This window comes from Anser brachyrhynchus (assembly GCF_964034855.1).
Source record: "Anser brachyrhynchus genome assembly, chromosome: Z".
In the NCBI taxonomy this organism is placed as follows: Eukaryota; Metazoa; Chordata; class Aves; order Anseriformes; family Anatidae; genus Anser; species Anser brachyrhynchus.
In genome coordinates this window covers 52,730,837-52,752,765 of record NC_137697.1, presented here as the reverse complement: position 1 = coordinate 52,752,765, position 21,929 = coordinate 52,730,837, and the positions used below count along the sequence as shown (strand labels likewise).

General features: G+C 39.7%; 1 long non-coding RNA gene across 1 annotated transcript; it reads right to left on the bottom strand.

Annotated features, from left to right (window-relative positions):
* Positions 1 to 12,773: 12,773 nt before the first annotated feature.
* Positions 12,774 to 14,829, bottom strand: LOC308186157. Its single transcript, XR_013943936.1, has 3 exons — positions 14,616 to 14,829; positions 14,293 to 14,459; positions 12,774 to 13,640 (listed from the first exon to the last, which is right to left on the bottom strand). It is a non-coding gene; the product is annotated as an uncharacterized lncRNA (long non-coding RNA).
* Between the last annotated feature and the right edge of the window lie 7,100 nt (positions 14,830 to 21,929).

The following is a 21,929-nucleotide window of genomic DNA, read 5'->3' as shown; positions in this document are numbered from 1 at the left end:
TTACATGTCAGTTCTTTTTCATATCACCTAAACTGAGGAACTGTGTAATTATAATCAGGAATTGTGTAATCATTACTCATAATATAATTTGATCCAGTGAATCAATTTTTATTTAACTATTTATTTATTCACTTAATTCATAAGCTCCCAAAAAAATCAGAAAACATGAGGTCACTCAACCTGTTACTATCAGTGCTTTCCTGGAACTCTTGTATCCTTAAGAACCAACCTGAGATCCCCTACCTAGTCACTGATTTCTTATACTATGAGATCTGTCTGTTTGCAACAGGATTTTCTTTTTTAGTTTCAGAAACATACTTTATCGCATTTACATTTTAATGTATACATATCCTGTGGATTTCAAATTTCATACAGGTAAATTAATACATTAATTTTGAATTGCTTTTCTCTTTAATGACATATATCCAAATTATTTAAATGTTTTGTCATTTAATAAGCATCTGGTGTGCTGGTCCATCAAATAAAGCAGCACAAACTTTCCATTTTGACTACATTTTCAGTGCATCAACTTTAAATACATTAAGAAGACCTCAATCTCTAAAACAAAATATCTTCAACAGTATCTGAGCTTGGGAACCCAAAATTTGAGCCCACAACTCAGACTCACTCAGAAAAATAAATTCTTGTTATAACCGTCTGCTATTTTATTCAATGTTCAATATAATTTAAAGTCAATTTCTCTTTCATTATTTTCCACTGGGTGGATGAAAATTGAACAATCTACTGATGTTATCTATCCAGTTCTGTTTTTCCAATATCCAGCAATACCCAGCCCAACTTTTTCCATTCAGGCCAGCCATCAATGTTTGAACTTTCAGTTTCTAACTTCTGTCCTCGAGGAAACTTCACAAGAATCTTGAAGCTGATCATCCACTGATGCAGAAAAAGTCATATCATCTTTTTCAACAGAACATTACTGTTTTTTCTTGCAACAAAGAAATGTAAACATTTATTGAAAAGAGGTATTAAACTCAGTTTAAACTACAGGGCAACCTAGTTCCATAGCAACTAAAAATGGACAGCAAGGACAATATGAGTTGTTTTCTAATATGGCTGGAAGTCAAGTGTTGGTCCTACATTTGCTATTGTTGTACAAAATTCTGAACAGATGTGGTACGTTTCATAAAATTCAAAGTGCTGATGCATTTCAAAACCTGTAGTCATCATGGAATTCTTTGCCACTATCACCCAAATGAAGGAGAGAGGATAAGTCATACAGCAGTAGGCAATTCCAGAAGCACAATTAATATGAATATTACTGATGTAGCAATAGCAAACAGATCTCCATGAATCTGTCTGAGAGTGATTCAAACCAAGCACTGCACCCATGTAGGGAGAGAACAAGGCAGTATTCTTTATGACTCTTCCAATGAACGAAAATATTCTGCATTTAAATTGTGCAGTGCCAACTGTTAGCAAAGCTTCCCTAAGTATATGGTCCCACTGGAGTCTATTCCATGTGGAGAAGGCTAGACTGGGAGGACAGGGCAAGTCTTCTTCAACTTTTCATTGTTTGTTTTCTTTTTCAGGAGATCCATATTTGTATTATAATGTCATGTACAATTACGAGCCAAGTTTAAGATTTTAAGCAAGGGACAGGTTTTCAAAACCTCTTAGTTTTCAAAAGTGGGGTCAGATTTTTAGGAAAAAGATGCCATGTGTACCAAGCATAAAGTTCTTGGAAGTCTAGTCATTAGTATCACAACTGGGAACTGCTAAGCAATGAGTGTTGTTTAAAAAATAAATAAAGAAGGATAAAACATGGTCCTAAACTGGTTATTGCAATGGGAATTTAATGTACTTAGCATTGCACACTTTTCACTTTATTGAAAAGATCAAGCATAGTACTTGAGTACATAGTACTCAGGACTCAACATCTTTTCTTGCTTCAGCAAGGCTCACAACACTTTGACTCACAATCCTCCAGGTTGTAAATCAGGAATGGGGTGGAAATGGATTTGTATCAAATTTCAAGATGCAAGATGATGTCTGAATCACTTCCCCAAATCTGTAGTCCTCATAAGCTGGATAGTGTAGAGGAAGAGTATATTTCTGATCAATCCTTTTAAATATTTGCTTGATGTCAATATTCCTTTCAGTCCACATTTATTCTACTTAAACAAATCCACAGATGCAGTTACATTCTAAATTATTAGTTGGCTTAAAAATTGTACTTAAAAAATGTTATTTTAAAACTGTTTTTCCTCCACAACTTCCCAGTGGTCTCTGGGAACTGCTATATACAGTTCTGGCAAGCACTGGGTTCACAGCTGCTATGAGTTATTATTTATTTATGCGCCATCCTACTTGGCACAATATATTTGATTTTCTTAAAGGCAAAGTGAATGAGCACAGATCGCAATTTTCAAATTCTTTTTTCAAATTCATTACTATCAACAGTTAATGTCAGTGCACTGCTCAGAGCCAGAAGAAGAAAAGCCACAGAGGTTGCTCAGATATTCCCTCTCGAATGTACTTGGCTCTCAAGCTGGAAAGACAATCTCTAAAGGAGAGACGCATTTCAGCTTCTGGGTCTACATATGGCTGTCCAGAAAATCCTCAGAGAAATGAACTCAGAGAGAATACTTGGACCAAGAAGCATTTTCAGAAATAGATCCGTTACTTTTGTTCTCATATCTATCATTTCCAAACAGGCAGCTGACAAAGCACTAAGGGTGGACCTTACAGTGTGAAACACGTCTAATTGGGAAGGTGACTGAAACTCATTTTTCTTCAGATTAGCCAGTTACCAGATTAATCCAGATTACCTCAGATTCTGAGGATTTTCGTTTACGGGTGACTTCAACTGCATTTGAAGCCTTAATTGCAAGCAAGTGAAGTCAAACCACTGTATGTTCCTGGAGTGCATTCTGATGAGGCAGATCTGGTATCTTTCTATGGCCAGCCTCTGGCTGATGCCACTAGAGTGCTGTATTGCAGCAGTGCCCCACCTGTCCATGGGCTGACAAAGCACATTACAATACCTGTCTGTAGTTCACACCAGTTGGCTGTGTGGGACTCAGGGCCTATTTAAGAAAAAAATAACCCAAGAGATGGCATAACTTTGCAGCCCATCCTGATGGTAAATGTTGATCCAGATTCTGAGTAATCTTGGGAGAATTGCCTGGCAGGTGAGGCAAGACATTTTCTTCCAGAACTAGCATTTCCTGTGACAAGCAGGACAAAGTATCCACCTCTGCACAGTATAATCAGCCTAGCTTGTTGTCCAACACAGGCCATCACTACAATTACAGGCCCTTACCTATTTTGGGTCTAACATGACAGAGAAATGGAGAATGTCATCCATCTGTAGGCTGGCCAGATAATACAGTCATACGAGCATTAAAAATGCGTGTGGTAAATCAAATAAGTAAACAGAGGCAGGAAGATGGATGTGTGGATTTTGAAACACAAAACATTACTTCTATCTGTTTTGGATGAATGACACATCCTTCAGCACAGGACCTGGCATGTTTATCTGTAAAGCGCCATGTTCAATTATGGTTCTGTGTAAGTAAAACACTTTAGCCAATAACCCCTGACAAAATGGAACAAAGAAAAAATCACAGAAAAAAAATATTACATGATCACTGTTTGATTTCCTTATTAAATATAGTAATAATAAATTAACCCAGGAAACAGGATATTCTGTAAAAATCATGGAATGACACCTCTATATACTACTTTTTCTTTGTTGTTGTTGTTACTTGCAGTACACGGTGTACTATGGTGTACTGATTGGAATTCTTAACAAATGCGATCAGTTTGGTCACATTAAATGGTAAGGCTCCTGTAAAAACTGTCTTGCCTATGAGATGGAAAGCCATGGTGTTACTAATTTAAATATCATCTACCAATATTGCAGTGCCCCATTGAATAATTCAAAAGTATATTAGGTTTATGTTATGAGTTTTTAAAATTAATATTTGCATTTTGCAGCCACCCTTTCCAATCAAGTTTCCATAAACATCATGATGAAGGTAAATGAATTGCTAATTCGATGTTTTGCACTGATAAGTAAGTGAAACTAGCTTGCAGTTTAAATTAAAATTGGGCTTATGTCTAAATAACCATTGCTTCAGTCAAATTTTGTTTGGAACTGGTTGTTCAATGTAAGTAAGCTCATCTCACATAGTACTGAAAGCTAAGCCCTCTTTGAGACCAGAGATGTGGGATTTCTACACAAGCAAAATACTAACAAAGCTTCTCTAAGCAAGAAGATAAAGACTACTACTTCCCAGAGAATCTCAGTCTTTGGTACCTGCTTTGGCGCTTCATTTCCAACAGAGAGACCTGGCAAAGGGATGCAAGAAAGCACAGCTGAAGACTGCTAGCTTCTAGTGATCTGGGAGAGCAGAGTAGCCTTAAAGTAGCCTCTACTACCTACATAACCATCTTACACATCAGGAGTTGCCAACACCAGGGAATCAGAAACAGCTTAAAAGACAATTCTGCTTTCTCCTCCCTTGATTTTCCCCACATCAGAAAGGACAGGATTCTGGTCCTGTCTGGGTCCATTTATCAATCATTCCTAACATCAAAATTAGATCAATTTAGCCAACTCCCTCAAAAGTATTTTCATGCAGCCAAACTCTGTCTTATTCATAGAAGCACCGATAAGATGCTTCCTGGTAACCCCCTATTTGACAGATGCTGTATGGCAACTGTACAGCTCTACAACCACAGCCAAGGCAGTCTGGCTGTTCCTCTGCTCTGTCTTGCTCACTAACCAGATGCTCTGCACCTCAGTGACTCACTCACAACCTACTTGCCCAGGCTTCCTACTGGCAGACTGTTTACCACATTTTTTCAATGATTACCCCTCTGCACTATTGGTTCTTTCCCAAGTGATTCAGTGCCTGTTTGGCATCACTTCTGCACTGTCTCACTATACTTGTGCCACTTTGGTTCCTCGTTCTTGTTCCTAAAGAAGCATCATAAGAAGTCATCATTGTCATCTACAGCATCAAGGTGACTTTCTACACCCTAGATCCTTGCAGTTAATGCAAACATGTTATTTTACATTTGGCTCTCCTCCCTGTTCCCATTCCTACATAAAAGTATCTGGAGCAACAGGTTTCTCTGTTCCTGATCATATCACTTCGGCCTGCACCTTGATGATCTTAAGCATGGTCTACAAGTAATGGCCTTCTCAGATCTGGTTGTTCCAAATACAAAATTTCTAGTGCTGTGCATCTCTCAAATATCTATTAAAACATTCCTTCTATTAAGACTTCCCCTCGTTCCTTTTCCTATTCTTCCCATTTCCACTTGGACATACTTGATGTGACTAGATTTAATTTGATTTTTAGATCCTGAAGGATGTTCCTGACATGCTCTGGTTTTATTTACTGTCCTGTATGCTTAGGTTTCAGCACTGCTTGGGTCTTACATGTACTGCCAAATGACAAAGAATAAATCAAATAATAAGATTCAGTTCCACTGCAGTCTGCAAGTATATTGCTATTTTATCTAATACTAATAAGAAATTAAAAGACAAGCTTAACTGTGGATAGTTCTCTGTTATTCATTCTCTTGTTATGACTACCTTTTCTGGTAGCAAGTTAAGTAACAAAAATAGAGTGATGGGGAGAACAAAAAGAAAGGACTGGGGATTCTGAAACAAAAAGGTAATAAATTAAAAAGCCAACACAGGAAGAAAAGCATCTTGTCAGTTTGTGGCTGTATGCAACATCTCCTGAAATCAAAGACTCATGCTTATTGCATTTATTGAACAAGTGTCTTGTGTGCTCCTGAAACTCAAAGCAAAGCCCTTGGCTTATTACAGCCACTTAAGTTGATATGTCAAAATGTTAACTGACTTCTGAAAATTTGTCCTCACTATCAAGAAGACAACATTTCTCTCATTGAGACTGGTGGAAGCCACTTTTCTAGTTAAACTTAAAAAAAAAAAAAGTAAGTTTAAGTCCCCTTCATAGTAGTATATTCTCTGCTCACCTCCTGAGGCCTTGAAACAAAACCTAAGAACTACTTCTGATAGTTTTTAATGAATTAGAAAAAAAAAAAAAGTATCTTATTTTTCCCCATTAAGTGTTAACTGATTGAGGACAAACAGTGTTTTGTCTCCAGATACATTTTATAATGTATGAAGAGATACAACGAATTTGAGAAAAAAAAAATAAAGAAAGAAAAATGGGGAAAAAAATGTTTTAAAAAAATAAAGTATTTGGAACTTTCCTTTGATGGAATTTCCTAAAATTTGTGCTTTCCTTCACAGAATCACAGAATGACAGATTGGTTGAGGTTGGCAGGGACCTCTGGAGGCCGTCTGGTCCAACCCCTACTCAAGCTGAGCCACCCAGAGCAGGTTGCCCAAGACCATGTCCAGGCAGTTTTTGGAGATCTCCAAGGAGACTCCACAGCCTCTCTGGACAATCTGTGCCCATGCTCTGGCACCCACACAGTAAAGAAATGTCTCCTGGTGTTCAGGGGGAGCCTCCTGTATTCCAGTCTGTGCCCATTGCCTCTTGTCCTGTCACTGGGCACCACTGAAAGGAGCCTGGCCCTGTCCTCTTTGCACCTTCCCTTCAGGTGTTTATATACATGATGATATTCCCCCCTTCACCTCAGCCATTCCTCATAGGAGAGTTGTTTGTGTCTCTTCATGATCTTGTTAGCCTTTTGCAGAACTCTCTCTAGCATGTTCTTGTCTCTCGTGTACTGGAGGGCCTGGATCCAGACCCAGTACTCCAGGTGTGACCTCACTAGTGCTGAGTAGAGAGGAAGGATCACCTCCCGTGACCTGCTGGCAATGCTTTGCCTAATGCAGCCCTAGGCACTGTTAGTGGCAAGGGCAGATTTCTGTCTGATGTTCAACTTGGTGCCCACCAGGACCCCCAGGGTCTTTTCTGACAAACTACTTTCCAACTGGGTGGCCCCAGCATGTCCTGGTTCCTGGGAACGTTCATCTCCAGGTGCAGGAGGTTCTTATTGACCCAGCCTGTTGAGGTGTTGAGGTCCCTCTGGATGGCAGCGCAACATTCTGGTGTATCCACCACTACCCCCCAGTTTTGTTTCATCTGCAAGCATGCTGAGGGCACACTGCTTCATCATCCAGCTCATTAAAGAAGATGTGAAACAGGACTGGATCCAGTACTGAACCACTGGAGTGCACCACTAGTTACGGGCCTCTGACTAGATTTTGCACTACTGATCACCTCTGGACCCAGCCATTTGGCCAGTTTTTGACCCACCTCACTCACTGCCCATCCACCCAACATCTTTTCTATGAGAATTTTATGGCGAAATGTGTCAAAGGCCTTACTGAGGTTCAAGTGGACAATATCCACTGCCCTTCCCTCTTCTACCAGGCTGGTCATTTCATCATAGAAGTTTATCAGCTTGGTCAAGCATGACTTCCCCTTCATGGATACATGCTGACTACTTCTGATGATTCTTCTGCTGTTTATGCACATGTAAATTGTTTCCAGGATTAGCTGTTCCATCACCTTTACAGGGATCAAAGAGACAAGTCTGTAGTTCCTTGGGTCCTCCTTCTTGTACCCCTTGAAGATATGAGTAATATTTGCTTTCCTCCATTTTTGGAGCATTTCTCCCAGTCATCAAAATCTATCAAGCATTATTGAGAGACAATCTTCTCTAATTTTGCAATAACATCTGAAAAATTCTTAACCTCTTACTGAGCCATAGCAAATAACGTTACATCTCTTCCTGGTCTACCTTTTTTTTTTCTGTTTTGCAGTTCACCTTTGTGCTGGGAGTTGAGCAGGAGATGGTGTGATGACATACACCAGTTGTCCTTGAATCATACTGCTCATGGTAAAACCATAGTTGTGTAAGATGACCTTGCTTGGGGATCATTGCTTAGGTTATCAGAATAGCAGAGGACAAAATTCACTCTGGGATATAAATTAATGTTGTGAAGAGAATATAGGAAGATTCCTCCTATTACTTACCACTGCAGCAAATATAAAATCGGTGGTTTTTACCTTGCCATTTGCGGTTTTGCTGATGCAGCCTGGGTTGTCACAGGCTATTGCTTCAACAAAGCAGTATTCAAAGTCTCTAATCTACATTTGCATTACTCATTTGTTCTCACTGGCTATACAGAAGTTTATTTCATACACATTTAAAGATGTGGCCAAATATGCCTCTCCATTACCACCGTAATATTGATCAGAAGGCATTTTAAGCATCACTCAGCATACTGAGGCATACTCCACAAAGTTGGCAGCAGCAGTCTGTGCACACAGTGCATCTCACTGCCTACTTTCAACAATCCCACCCTTGCCAACAGCTTTCCTAGTGGAGAGTCAACATCTGCAGGCATATTTGTGTACCTGTACAACTCTAATTATGGCCACAAATAGGATCTGTCTCTGACCCTTTTATACATGTAACAAGCAGTGATTAGTGCTTATCTCAAAATTGGTGGTGCTTGGAGGCATTGCTGCTCTTAAAACGTGTTTTGATGTGCTTCTGTTCCCCTGAGACCCTCTAGAATCCTTGTTGCAGACAAAGCTTTGACACAGGAATAAGACCGTGTTCTTGTTTGCGGGCCACTGAAGCATCAGAACAGCTCACACTCTGGCATCAGGAAGATCACACCTGCAGCTTTTTACACAGTGCAAAGAGTTCTGTTAAGCAATAATGAGTGAACTCACTCTGCATTTTTCTTCGTTTTCATTGTTTCTTTGCTCTTTAGTCTGCATTTTACCTATAGTACCTGCAACACCATTCAGTGAACAGAGAAGGTATTCACCCTCAGGGAAGGAAAAAACTGCAGATTTGGGACATTCTGAAGTGGTTGGCTGTGAGGGAAATACGTATGCATCAGTGTTGCTTGGGATGGAAGCAGGTAGAATTACACAAATTACAGGGCAAAAAGGCTGGTGTGACCTTCTGAGAACCATGTGTACTGTTACACTGTCAGGCAGGAATATTAGATTTGTAAACAAACACAAGAAGGCTCCTACCTTGGCCTGTTGGTGAGACATTTACTAAACAGTCTGAGTAAAATCTGCCCACAGAGAAGGATGAGGTAATGCTGCTATAGGTTAGCCTGAATGACTGTAACACAATTAAATCATAATTATGTGAGGGGCACTCGAGCAAAAGCAATATACTAAGAGTTGCCTCTGTATAGCATGAGTTTATTGCTAATGCAGATCACATTCCAAATCCACTTCAACACATGGCATGCAGCCAGGGGGAAGAGTATGTGCTGTGAGCTCATCGTCCTGGGGGAAAGGGAGTGAGCTGCAGGAAGCTAACTGTATTGAACAACAAGTGCTGACTGGGTGAGCCTTCCTCTCAGCCAGTCAGTGGCTCCCAGTGGTTTAAGATCTGCTGCTGTCTCTAGGGATTTCCACACCAAGGTGTTTGTGAAAGTGTTTGCATCCACAATGACACTGGCTTTCTTTCACTCATTTCCCTTTTTCTTTCTGCAATTAGCTCTTCTGAGATTACTCAGTGCTTTAAAGATCAAACTACTGCCTTGCAGTGGTCATGACCTTGGGTTCTTTACTTGTCACTCTTCTCAATGCCTTCTGAACTCAGGAAATATATACCACTGCACACCTCGGCATATACATTCCACCAAGAGAAATGAGAGATCTGCTTATTTATAGTAGTCAGCTGCAAAGGAGTCTGTGTATGGCTTCAGTTTTTCTGGGAGATGCAACTGAAGAAGTCTTTCCATTTGAAAAGTTGTCTCTTCTTTTCTTCCATCTTGTTCAACCAAGCTGTTTGTCTAAATAGGTAATCTCTAACACAACTAATTTATTTCAGCTTAAAGTGGACTCACTTCACTTTAAAGTCTTTTTTCCCTCCCTTTTTGTGATGTGCTGCAGAATGCTGCACCACTGCTTGCTGCAGTAGTAATCATTCTTGTCCTGAGATGGTATATTCTGAAGGGTCTGTTTCACGCCACATGGCTGCTGAGGCAATTGCTGTTACTTCAATGTGCAAAATTTGGCTTCTAGGTCCAGGAACCTGTCCAGATGGTTAGATCCCACTGAATCCCCTTGGAGTCCTCAGGAAACCTTGTAAGAGTTGAGACTATGGAATAAGTGAAGTGATACTTGTGCTTGAGCTGAAAATACTTGTACAATCCGAAATGTAGACAAACTCTCACACTGTTCCTGTAAGTCTGTGTTGCTGGCTTTTGCTATAACTTTGGGATTAGGCAAGTTCTTACTTTGTTTGGTTTTATGAAAGTAAACATGCCTTCAGCTAGTGTCTGAACTTATGTGAATAATACCACATTTTACCATCTGGTAAAATTCCTCCTTTGATTTAGCTGTCATATTTGCTGTTGGGTCCTTATGCGAGACAGCTGTATGTGTCATCCACTTTCTTTCACACGTGCACCAAGCAATTCCTCTTTCTTTCACACGTGCACCAAGCTATGATAAGAGGAAGTGCTAATAACACCACAGCCTTAATTTCTTGGCTCAGGCATAAAAGTTGGACTCATTGCTGGATACTGAAGATAAATACCTACATCCTCGCTTGGCTACTGTTATCTCTAGATCTTTGGGTTTAGGCATTTTCTACGTGTCACAGGACCTGAGTTAGAAGGGTGCCCCTTACCCTTGGAGCCATACGAGTTCCTAGCCTGAGGCAAATCAGCATTACCATTGACCATAAGTTACACCGAGTTTCAGTGGCCACTGCAAAGCTTTCCAAGCAGCCAGGAATTGGTGGAATGCAGCACCCACATGGTTTTTCCATGGTGCGTCTTCCCTCCTGAAGCAATAAGAAGACAGGACCCAGAGGAAACTGTGCAAGCAGCCAAGCACAAAACCGAGTAGTCAGGGAGAGAACAGTTACCTAAAATTTAATTTATACTGAATCACCTACAAAGATATGACCCCACTGCCCATTTAGAAGGAATTCTGGGTCAGACACCATTCTGCTCTGTTATTTTATGCATCATTACTTTCTCTGTTTTGTAATACATGTTTTTTCAACAAGAATCCCTATGAGAAGCAGTAAAGAGCAAGACAATATCAAACTGTGCTAGAGCAGATCCTGTCAACCTTGTAATCCATCCCTGAGAAGTGCAACACCCGCCTGCAGTACAGAATAGAAATACTTTGTTTTCATTATAACTGATTGTGTTTGTTCAATCAAATTAAGGCACACAATAGCTCTGTCTAAATCAGAGCTTTCAGCTTTGTTTGCACAGGCAAAGGGAAACCTCAACGCTTTCAATAAAACCAAGAATTACCTATTCAAGCAGAATGTCCCAAAAGCAAACATTCCCAAAAGAGAAACCAAAATTTAAAACCTGTTAAAACCTTCAAGTTCCTGTTCAGTCTGTTTTGTGGTCCCATTGTTTCTGCAGAATTTTCTTCAATACACAGTCTAGACAGTACCCTTGACAGTCTTATCTTTTATTCATGGAAGATGAGGGGAGAGCAGGAAAGAGAGAGATGATCTGGCTGCTGCAGATTTCATTGTACACCCACTCGCTTCTTGTTTCTGTTTTGCTGACATCAGTGTGTTTTGTCCTTTTGCACCTACATCCATTACCATATGTCCTCTGTTCACAGGTCCACAGGTCCTCAGGGAATCAAATAGCAAAGTATTCCAAATACCAGATATTCTCATTTCCCAATGTTCCTCACACCGTACACACGTTCATTAGGTGCATCTCCCCCAACAGAGTGGATGCAGGTTGTCACTCAGGTTTTACACCTCTTTTCCACAAACCATGGGAATATGGGTGTTTGGGTCTACCTGTGTTCAGTTTTAGCTTACGCTGTCAGTTCCACACAGTGCCTATGCAGGCAATGACAATGCAGCAGCTGACAGGCTTCCACTGCCCCCTCCTGATTGTTGGGGGGAAGCAGGGACACTTTTGTGCACTGCAAGTGACTTTCCTTTTTCTGCAACAGGAGCAAGTTGAGGCCAAGCTATCTTCCAAAACCCTACCGCCATCCCCTTGCTCCTCCACTGACCAAGGACTAACTCATCCACAGAGAAAACACAAGCTGCACCAACAACGGAACAACAGGGCTCCACAGTGAGCCCGAGGAACACAGCTTGGCAACATACCAGCAGCACACAGTTGTGCAAGTGCCATTTGCCCCAGCCTACCTCAAAGCTATTCTTACATTAACCAGAAGGAAATAGAGGAAAAGCAGACACGTGTTCTTCTGTCACTGTGGGCACGCTTCCTGTCTTAATGGGGTCTCTAGCTCCCCCAAGAGAAGTCTTTCAAGTCTCCGTAGCTTTAATGAAACACAAGCTGGATGCATAATGTACTCAGCATCTTGTCATTGGTCTGGTTCCTAGACTAAAAAACAACAACAACAAAAACCACAGCTCTGCTGGCAGACATGAATGCTAGCAGAGAAGTGATATTTTTGAAATGGAAAGCAAGGAGATTCCAAGGGAAAAACAGGATGCCTGATTGTACACCTCAGGGAGGGACTGAGTAATGCCTGGTGGCAGTAAACCTCCGCTCACTGCTGAGAGACACAACTGTGGACACGGGTGTAAGGTGGGAAGATGGCTGGAAACTCCAGAGAGGAGGGAACATAAATAATTTGGTATTTTCCACTCTATGCTGCACTAGAAATAATTTTCCAATTGCCACATTCTCAGACATCAGAGAATCAGGAAATTCAACCTTCTCTCCCTTTTAACATGTTACACTTTGGCAGCCTGCAGCAGTTCATTTGGCAGGCATGTGTACCAAATGTTCATTTCAGTCTTGTAACAGATGGAGTAGATTACGCACAGGACTGCATGCCCCACCTACAATATCTAATACTTGAATTAGGAAAGGACTTCCAGCAGATCCCACTGACCACAAAACTGCTTCCATATCACTAGAAGGGAAGAAGTGTATAAATAAGTTAGAAGTAAATATTTGTCTGCATGATAAATAAATGTATATGCCTGACTCCAGCAGCCTTTGGTTTCCAGCAAGCAATTTATTCTTGCATTCATATTTTACATTGGATATGTCCCACCTGAAATCTAAACCTAAATAATTAAATCTCCCTTGATCTGACTACATTTTTGGTAAAATTCCTGCAGGAAGAAAGAGCACCAGATCACTCTGCTAGCTTCATTGGCTTTCTTGTTATATTGTTATATATCTCAAAATAAAATATTAGCTACACAAAACTGCCAGGGACCACTGGCTTTTGATTGGATTACAGATTTGAAAAGTTTTACTCAACTCATGGAATCATAGAATCATAGAATATCCCGAGTTGGAAGGAACCCATAAGAATCATCAAGTCCAACTCCTGGCACCGCACAGGTCTGCCCAAAAGTTTAGACCATGTGACTAAGTGCACAGTCCAAACACTTCTTAAATTCAGACAGGCTTGGTGCAGTGGGGGACCCTGCTCCAGTGTGCAACCACCCTCTCGGCGAAGAACCTCTTCCTGATGTCCCGCCTAAACTTCCCCCGCCTCAGCTTAACACCGTTCCCACGGGTCCTATCACTGGTGATAACGGAGAATGGGTCACCTGCCTCTCCACTCCCCCTCACGAGGAAGTTGTAGACGATGAGGTCCCCCCTCAGCCTCCTCTTCTCCAGGCTGAACAGGCCCAGTGACCTCAGCTGCTCCTCATATGTCTTTCCCTCTAGGCTCTTCATCATCTTCGTCACCCTATTCACAGATCAAATCTAAAGTTACTAGCAGTTTCAAGTACAACTTACAGAACATTTTTGGAAATGCACCTAGGAAACTGCCCACAATGTCATAGTTGACTGGGCTGAAGAAAGCAACCTCCAAAACATGGCAGCTGCCATGTGTGTGTCTGCTGCTAACCAGGAAGGGACAAGAGAGCAGAATGAGGGAAAAAAAAAAAAAAAAAAGAAAAAAAAAAAAAGGAAAAGCTATTAAAATATAAACACTAATGCTCTTATTATTTATATATTCAGAAACTGAAGGAGGGATTCATACAGCTGTGAATCACACAGCAAGTTAGAAACAACCCATGAGTTTTTAATATATATTGCATAATATTATGTATGTTTTGTGTATAAAAGCTCGTGGGTAGCTTCTAACTTGTGTGATTTTAGGTGAGCTAGTCACTCCCTCCTTCAGTTTCAGAATCTGTCAGGTGGGTATAAAATTATTAATTGACATCACTGGCCCAGTCTGAGGAGGCCCTGATATTTGAACAGCAGTCATTCATGGGTGTAGTGTTACAGATTTTATCACTGAGTTATAGATAGTGCTGTGAATACTACAGCTACTCAAACCAATATAAGCCATGAGCAGAAAATCCTGTTATTCAGTGCAGAGCTGTACTTACGAAACAGACTGGATCCATTTTCTGTTCTGTATCAACATTGACTCATACAGAACATGGAGAACTGTAGTGACAAGGAAATTACTGTGACTTGCATGCTGCTCTGTTCAATGCTGCTGAACATGGCTCATCAGAGATCATGGAAGACATCCTCCCCTCCCCTGACAAATCTGAAAGAAAGTAAATTTCTGCATTTTTTGTACATGTGTATATGATTTCTGCTCAAAGATATATCCTGATATGAAATAAGCCTGGTGTATAGCAAAAGATAACATTTCATTTGGGAATATAAGGACAAGTTGCTTGACTTGTCTGATCTCACTTACCTTGTGCACAAGTGAATATCCAGTCAGACAGTAAATACACATAAATTGATAGACTTACAGGAAAGAAAGGCTCAAAAAGGTATGTTTTTCTTTTCTTGAAGGCAACAATATTAGATCTACAAGAAAAACTCTACAACAAAATACTTTTCTTCAAAAAATTCATCTCTTGCTGCCATAGAAACAGTCTTAAACTGAGTGAAGCAGAGGTAAAAAGTTAGCTTTTACTAAATTCTCACATTCCAACAAGTTATCTAGGCCACGGAGACAAGATAAGAGGCAGGGCAAACAGTAACCCTTAATTCCTGGAAAGAGAGAAAGAATTTATAAAGAGGAATACTTCTGTGTTCAGCCAAGCCTTATCTCTTTAAGTGCAGATGGATGTTATTGTGTGGAAAACCAGTGCCAATAAAGCAAGCAACTTCACACGTTTCTGTTAAGACATCTAAATGTTTTTTATAACAACATTAGTTAGAAGATATATTATTTAAGTATGAATGTATTACAAAACATTTCAGGCATGGAAATTCAATCCTGCTTGAGAACCCAGCTGCACCTATAAAACAAGTTAAAATTGAGCAGGCAAAAAAAGAAGAGTAAGAAGCACAGCAGAGTGACTGTGGCCAGTCAATGTTTTCTCACATAGACACGTGAATGTCTTCAGTTCTGCTGTGCTGATGAGGCTTGACATGGCACATGTTTGTACCCCACTATGCTTCAGGACAGAGGCCCTTAACTGCTAGCCACTGATAGAGCGCTGAGTACTGTGGGACCTTAAGCATGACTGGGGCCTCATGGGGCTTTTCTAATGATCATAAGGACTAAAGGGACAAAGGTGTTGATGACAGTGCACATCTGGCAGACATACAGAGCTATGTTACCAATAAAAGGGCTGCAACAGACAAATGATCAAGCCTGAGTTGCCTGAGCACTTTGCTTTCACTGGGGCATTTTCATGCATATACAGGTCAGGCCTTTATATAGCCTTCCTGATTCACACTATATGTGCAAGACATCAGTTTATCTAAGCAATGCCATGTTGTTGTGCTCTGGGAGGAGCTAAGCACATTTATTTGGTTTTGTATTACATATAACTCCAGGAATAAAACAATAAACATGTGCAATATATACAGAAAGTGTAGGACGTATCTACACAGTTCAGTGATGGTAGTGCAGATCTTGCTCTGTCAACAACCTTGCAGCCTTCAAGGCAGGTCTTCTCTGTAAGCCACAGGAACAAACTGACACTGTGCTGTGCCTGTGCCCTACTGGATACTCTGACTCATGGTTACTGCCAAAGTTAGATGACATATGTCACTCTCAGCTGGTTAGTGTCAAAGTTAGATGACATATGTCACTCTCAGCTTATCTGTCACCTACCAAGAGCAGTTGTGGAAGGAAAGGCAGTGTGTTCCCCTTCAGCAGCAGCAACTCACAGCCAGACCATTCGCACGACCTCACAAGAATGTGGGTGAGCCAGCAGTTGGGGTACAGCACAGCCTCTTACAAAAGTACCAGAAAATTCAGATGCAAACCCCTGAATCTATCCCAGCTAATATCAAAAGGGAACATGAAAAAGAGCTCAGATAGCTATTATTGTCTGACCCACCTTAAAGTATTGCAGGATCTAGTTTGCAAGTGCAAACCTATACTGTGGATTTGCAGTGGGATTATTACTGTACATAGACTGAAATCAGATTGCTAGAACTGCTATCATCTTAAAAAATAATAATAATAAACAAACAAACAAAGAAAAAACAAACAGGAGTAGCTTTAGCCAATTTTCACTCAGTTACCAAAAGCTGTGAAAAAAAATAATAATAATTAAATTCCTGTACTTACTTCCACATGCATGAACAAACCATAAACATTTTTGTTTATGTTTACCAAAGGTCTCAGCCATTGCTTAAAAAGACGATTAAGGCAAAAAAAAAAAAAAAAAAGTGTCAGCCTTTACATTGGTATTAGTCCTGAAGGCCTTTGATAAAACAGTGAACATGGGTAAAGCAACTAAAAGTTCAAACTTGATCACATCAGAAGCCATCTGCTTTCTTCACAGACTGTTTTTCACTCTTCTCTCCCTTCCATTTGACATAAATCACAATTTTAATCCCAGTTCTATCAGTGCTGCATTTTCAAAGAACATTTCTCATCATACAGAAGGTTTCCATATAGGTGAAGGTAATGAAAAAGTCATTTATTTCCAGTTTTGGGGCAATTCAGAGAAACTTGCCTAGTGACTAGGCAGGTTTGAAAAAGCAAATCATTTGAGTTGTCTAGGTCTTAAGATCCTTGACAGGTTATGTCTTGGCAAGCATCAATTTCAACCTTCCAAATATTTGATAGAATTTGCATGTTTTTTTTTTGTCTAGGTCTTAAGATCCTTGACAGGTTATGTCTTGGCAAGCATCAATTTCAACCTTCCAAATATTTGATAGAATTTGCATGTTTTTTTTGACAGCCCAGCTCAGTGTTGCTGGGAGCTGTTATCCCACTGCAGCCCTGCTTCATTCTGCTCTGTCAGCTCAGCCACACTCTGTCTGATGTGGGTAAGGATTTTAAGACCAAAAGCAGCTGCTTCAACAGGAATTTTGCTCTGTCTCCAAATCTGATACCATTCTTTTCAGCCCACAGAACAAATAGTTTTGGCACAACTTTATGGTGTCAGCTCACAACGACAGAACGATGCTGTTAGGGAGGTACAGCAGTGTTGTAGCTACCTTTCTGCCATAATTTTCTGGGGGTTACCAACATGTAACTGTGGTATCTGAACTCTAGGCAAAACACTGCCACACCATTCCTGTTCACAAACTGGCATACTAGCTGAACTTGGCTCAAGTTTTATATAACCTCTGAAATGGGCTGGAAACAGCAGTGGCTCAAGTGGCTTCACTGTTCATCTACACATTCCTTGTCATAAAGATGGTGATCTCCAGAAGGAGCTAGGAAACGAATGGAGGCAGAAAAATCTCAGCTTTGGGACTTAAACCCACTGTACCAGCCCCCTGTGACACGTTGATTGTCCAAAAAGATCAACTGTTCGTTAACCTCTACTCCCACTTAAATATCTTATCACACAGTAACAAATTATTTTTATGCTTCTTTAGTGTGTTTTACAAGGCCTTTGCTAGATTCCATGTTGATTAAGATAATCATATTACCTCAGTGGCCAAGGCAGCTCCTTCCCATCTGTGTCTGCTCCTAGCACAAAGGTTTTTAGTTTAGACCCTTCTGTTGTCACTCACACCCCACTCTTTCTAAACTTATTATGCTGTGGTGTGGTCTTAATGATGTTTCCTCATCCAAACTGGAAAAATTGACAGTGGATTTCCTTTGTAATCACTATCAGTTCCTGAGAGTGCACGGGACTGGCATTCTTTGACTTTAATTAACTGTCTGTTGTATTGTAGATGACATTTAAGAACACAATTTCCAACCTGAATAGCATGAGAGCTGTCTGTTTGGAAAAATCACTCTCTTCTCATGGGATACTGCTACTGCTTCTGCCAAAGATGATTCTCCATCTGAAGTCCTGAAAAATAAAAGAAATGGAATGATGACAGATGTCTTCTTCTAGGCCCTAAGCTCCAGAACATCTTTTGATTAAAACAAACTGGGCTTTTTCATAGCACTGCAATGGGTATTGTTAGAGACTGAGTTAAATCTTGCTGAACCTGGGAAGTTCAACCATTTCCTTTCACTGAAGATAGTTGTAGCAAATGTTAAGTACATTTTCCTGAAGAAAACAAAGACAAGGAAATCCAGTTGTTCTAGATAAAAGGGATTTGATATATTTTTCTTCTAAGTATGAATGGATGCTGGGCAGCTCAGATAGAAAAGGACTGAGATGCTAACAGAGTAAGACAGAAGAGGATTTAGATTTGCTTGGGACTCACCAAGAGACAGAAAGGCAAGCTTGGCTCCAAAATAAAAGTCTATGATTATGAAATTATTAGACTCCAATGCTCAAAAAATAATACAAAAAAAAATGTGTCATTGCAAATAAATAAAGCAAAATATACTAGCTCAGCTTTATTCTCATTCTCTCCTCCTCACTGGAATACCCTAAAAAGTCCCACATTTTCTAGGTTCTTGGACCAAAAGGTAGGCAACAATCCATGTTATGTCATTTTGGAAGACGGAGAATTTGTGTGGGTAGGTCTATTCCCTGCTGTTCTACATTTGTTCACATTTCAGATGGGTGTATTCTGGTTAATTAAGCTTTAAATAATTTGTTATTTAAATAATTGCTGAATGATTTAATTGTTAAGTAATTGTAGGGTCTAAATCTGGAAAGAGGTGGAAAAAAAGAAATAGCATAGTTGCCCATGGAACACATTCAGTCAGGTATTATACCCATCTCCCACTTTCTTCCTCTGCTTTCTCCATCTCTCAGGAAGATGGTGTTCCATAACTTGACTGCAAAGATACCTTTGCCTTTGCTTCAGTTATCTGACATTTCATTCTCTGTTACTATAACCAACATCTAATCATTACATGGAGACAATGAAAGCTTTTCCTAAAAGAAAAGCAAGGGAAAAAATGAACAAGAGACCTTGTTTTATAGCCCACCCAGAAGACCAACAGTTTTACCTCTTCAATAGAACTCCACAGGAGTCTCTTTTGTAAATGAAGCCAGGATCCAAATTAAAAGGAAAAAAAGAAAAAAAAATCAAACACAATTAAAAGAGCTTTAGAGAAAAAGCTTTAAAGTTCTCTCAGCTTTTTAAACTGTCCATTACTGACTTGTGTGTGAACTGTATCAAACTAAACATCTTTGTTCAAAAATAAATATAATCCTCATTATCAAAATAAGCCTTTAATTTTCCTCTATCCGTTATTCTTTTCTCTACCCACAGTGGATTGGCCATTTTTAGAGCTCAGTGAAGCAGGATGCTTACAGAAGAAAAGATTTTCTGCTAAAAAAGTGCCAGCAAAACTACGTGTTAAAGAGCCTCTTCCTGTTTTACAGAAAGGCAGACTTAAGAATGCAATTACTATGGAAGGTGCATGGAAAACAGCAACCTTACACTTCCCAGTTTTTGTTTTCCATGACAGACATTTTGTATCATATTCTTCCCAGTAATTTCATGGCTTGTGCATTTAAAAGTGGATATAGAATTCAAGTTCATTACAGGTGTTGTTGACTAATAAGGGCAGAGAATAAATTCTACTTTTAGAGCTATCTAGCTAATAAGAAGTGTAATTGTTTATAGCTAATGTTCCAGGACTCAGATATTGTGATAATTGCAATGAATGATCCGAAGTACAAGAAATAGATGCTAAAAATGACAAGACACAAAAATGTTGCACCATTGTACTTAAAGTTTCTCTTGAAAGTATCCTAGCTACCTTTAAAAATGATTTAAATTCTCAAAATTTAAAGCTTTTCTTCCTAAAAAACTATTGGAACTAAGCTCCACCCATTAAAAAAAAAAACTTGATTTTTTATCATTTCTGCAACACAAGAAAAATATTTTGGAAATACAAAGCCCACAGAAAGTAAGCAGTGCTTGGGAAATTTCACTGGGTATTTTCAAATTTGTCTGCCTCTTTACCTTGCTCACATTTCTCCTCACTCATGTGGAATCACTTAAGTTGTTCCTGGATGTCATCCCGTCCAGCCTCTTACCCAAAGCAAAGCTGGCTTCCAATTTGGATTAGGCTGCTCAGGGCCTGAGGACATAGAATCTCCCAGCATAAACAATGCACATCTTGGGCACCTCAGCCAGTGTTTAACAGTTGAACTGATGAACATGTTTTTTTCCTTTTATCCAGTCAGAACTTCTTTTGCATCAGGTCAACACCATCGCCTTTAGTCTTTCAAGTATACACCCTGAGAGGATCATGGTTTCATCTTCTTTACAGCCCCTGTTTTGCAGCTGAAGACTGCAACAATATCCCCCCTTAGTCTTCTGAAAATTAAGCGCAACAAGCCCACCTCCATCCATCATGGAATAGGCTGTGTGCCTCAGGAATCCTAGAGCCCTTCTGCTGGCCTCTCCAGAGCTTGGCAGTTTCCTTCTGTACCAGGGTCACAAAATTGGATACAGTACTCCAGATGTAGCCCCACAAGTGCATAAACAGAAAGGAATAATCACTTAGTTGGACCAGCTTTTTGCATTCTTGTTAATGCAGCTGAGGTTTCTTATACAGTGCCCATCTTATTCACAGAGCTGCTAGTACTTAATATTTGTCTCTGTAGGCATTCTGTATCCAAATGGGCCCAAAACTATGCTGATGTAAAGCCCATTTGAATTAAAATCTATGGTATCACTTCTCTAAGGAATTATTCAACACGTGCTTAATGCAATATCTCTTCAAAGAATCTCCAACGAGGGGAGTAAATCTAGATGTCCAAATCTAAGATCATAAACCCTTAAGCCATATAACATGGAAGTCCTGCTATTTCAAAAGCTCTTCTAGCCTCAGGTGTACAGCCCCTAAAAGTATTCAGAAAGCAATAGTTGGTACAGTTCCAAAATAACGTGAGATTAGAAACTAACCAAGCATCAGAATTTAAACTTTCTTGATGACAATGTAGTTGTCACTACTGCTGTTCTAAATCACTGATTTATTCTAACAGGCACTGCTAACTGGAGACTGATTTTTTCTAACAATTTGAAAGGTGTAGTGCATCATGAAACATTTCATCTGCTCTGCTCAGATAACTGTACACATTGGTCAGTGTGGTAATTATTTTCCATGAATATCTGGTGACATGTTGAGCATTCCTATGTATAAAAACTTGATTTATTGCAAGATAATTCCTAAAGTTATTCACCTGTCTACAAAAATAAGATCTACAAATAAATGAGAAATGATGGAGAACTAGGTTTTCATTTTTTACATCAGACTCATGTTACTTAACAGAGCTTCACAGAATGTTTTATGTGCAGTCTATTTAAATATATAAATATGACACAGTTACATAGTTACTAGTCTTCTAAGTAAGTGACAGCTTCGGGTAAGACAGTTTTCTTTGACTTGCTTTACACCATCTTTTCTTAAGCATAAACTACGTGCCTGCTAACTTAATGTCAAACGTAAGATATAAAAAAGGAAGATGATTTATTCTGTTTGCTATGACAGTTTTCAGGAACGACCTAAAAGGCTGCCTTTTATATGAGATCTTTTCTCAAAGTCTATCCAGGCTCAAGTAGTGATTTTTATAAAGCTTAAAAAAATGTGTGGATTGAACTAAATAGTTTCTCAGGTCACCTGCCAAAAGATTAGAGAAACTCAATAAGCAATTAACTACATAATTCTCAAGCTAAAACAAAGCTCACAGTTGTGAGAAAACCCAACTACAAAATG